A 2,663-nucleotide genomic window follows, 5' to 3' on the forward strand; every position below is an offset into this window, starting at 1 on the left:
TTACTAGGTGATTTATGTCCCACAAAATTTAGATTCAAACTTGCTTTCCATTTTATCCCTTTTTTTAATTTCTATCTACCAAAAACAACTAGGGCCTCCTTCGCATATTTAGAAGTCTTTGTTCACATCTCTTTAGAAATCAACAATGCCACCACTTCATCTATTTTCAACTTGGTGGTATCGTTTCTAGAAGCCATAACAAGATGGTCCCATGAGTCTAGGAAAAAACCACAACTAAATCATCCAATGATCCTCCATTTTTACCCCAATAGAGTACAATTGGATAAGAAACATGTTAAATAAATTCATGTTCAACCATAGATCCACCATCCTCCATCTAGAGGGTATGGAAATTCTTTCTCAGAAAGAGTTTGTTAACCAAAGATTTAGCTTGATAGAAATATCTCAATTTCTTCCAAAGTGTTGCAATGATCTTTCATGCACATTCAACAATATTGAATAAGCCAAATAGAATTTAACGAGATCCTTTTCTATCCATTTTGTCATAGTCTTCTTGTTGCAATCCATAAATCTCTATTAATGAGCATATCCTCCATCTTGAGTTTTCAAAGCTTAACGTTTGTGTCTGAGAACTTCACCATTTCTATTTTGGATGTGGATGTCATCTCTTCTTGCAATAAGATCAAAACCTTGTGTACAAGCTCCAATTTAAATGAAGATTAGTACCAAAAAAAATCCTCTACCCAACATTTAGAATTCAAAGAAATCAATCTTTGATACAAAACAAAATGAAGGTACCAAAAAATGTTTCTTAAACTAATTTTTAAGGAGAGCATTGTGCAAATTTTGGATCTTTTATAACATAAACAAATTTATGAAACATAGATGTGTTGGTATTTTGGTATGGTTTTGTCATTGATGTCAACACCTGCTAAATACACCTACTTTAGAGATCCAGCAACATTCACCGGCAAACAGTCACCGGTATATGGCTAACCGGCAGGATATAATGTTCACCGGTACCTGAAATGACATGGAAGACACTTGGTAATGTCGAAGATATCATATGGACACTTTACTTTGAAGTAATAATCATTGGCATACTCTCATTTGTATATTTGCTTTTACCGGCAAATAGGTCCAAGTTATCTAGGGTTACACCGGCAAGCTTATCTTTTCCAGATCAGCATGGCACGCTATGGAGATGATTTATTATTGTTGTAAATGCATCAAGCCGACATGTTCAATCGGTTATTGCATCGGATATTGTATTATTTGTAAAATGTTTTTATTGTAATATCTTTTAGAGCCGACCTACTAAAATTGGTCTTAGGGTATGGTATAAATGTAAGATCTTATTTGTAAGATCAAGTGTGGAATGCGAAAAAGATTTAAGGATATATGCGAGATCAAGCAGGAGTATACACGAAGACATCATTTGAAGGTGAAGTTAGGTTTTTGTAGAAGCATATCAGCATTACACCGGTACTGAATCCAACATATGAAGATGTTATTTTGTGCAATACATTCTCATTGGATTTAACCATCCAACTGTAGTCAGTGTGACTCCCAATTGTGATTGAGCAGTGAGCTCTAGGTTGTTGGCCTTTCTGCATGTGCAGACCCCTCTTTGTACACTTACTATCTGCAGTAGTATCATCTGATTGTGGGTAAGGTTTCCCACCGTGGTTTTTCCCCTTACAGGGTTTCCACGTACAAATATTTGTGTCATGTGTTGTGGATGACTTTGTGCTTATGTTTCATGCATTAAATCTTACCGGTATAGCAATTCTCTGTTAACACTGTTTACCGGCATACTTAACTGTCTTACCGGTATTAAGCATTAAGTTGGTTAATAAGTTTTTGGTTTGAATTTATTAGACAACTGATTCACCCCCCCCCCTCCCCCCCCCCCCAACCTCTCAGTTGTCTCCAGGACCTACAAGATGCATGCAGAGAAAACCTTTTCAAGAAAAACCCACTTTGTAAAACACAAATCAAAATACCTATAAATCAACTATCCAATTATACTTCCATTTCAAGCACTCGGTAAATAGGAGAGACAAAAATACTAATTACAAAATCACAAGCTTTAAAACCATTTGAAATGTTGAGCCCAAACCATGAAAAGTTTCACATGCAAATCTCTAGTAAAAAAATTTAACAGCCAAATCCTAAGTGTACGAATGGTAAAATTACCATATTCCTTCCAATCCCATACATGCGTTCTAATCCAATCACCAACTTACACATTCCATTCTAGCTTCATTATCTCCATTTAAAGATAACTTATGACATTAAATACCTTATGACATTTCACAACACGTGTCATTAGTTGGTTAACAAGTGTAGCTCCTCACCACTCTTTTGTGACCATGCTTTTACATTTCCAATGGAGGATCCCAACTTTTGATTTGGGAGGCTGATTATGTTAATTATAGAGCTTGAAAAGATCTACATAGTAGACCTTGGGAGTGATACTAAATAACGAGTTTTATTTTTGGCAAAAACCAAAATAGCCCATAAATTGAATTGTCATGTTGCATAATTCGGAAAGTAAATTCTTTATATACTATTCAAATATGCATAAATCATGTTATTGGTTACATTAAATCAAAATCTTTATGTTATAGATCTGTACAACTTTGTCATTCAAAGAGCTTTTTATATGAATAGTTTCAAATCTATTGTGATTCCTTGCG

Source organism: Cryptomeria japonica, chromosome 6 (genome assembly GCF_030272615.1).
Source record: "Cryptomeria japonica chromosome 6, Sugi_1.0, whole genome shotgun sequence".
In the NCBI taxonomy this organism is placed as follows: Eukaryota; Viridiplantae; Streptophyta; class Pinopsida; order Cupressales; family Cupressaceae; genus Cryptomeria; species Cryptomeria japonica.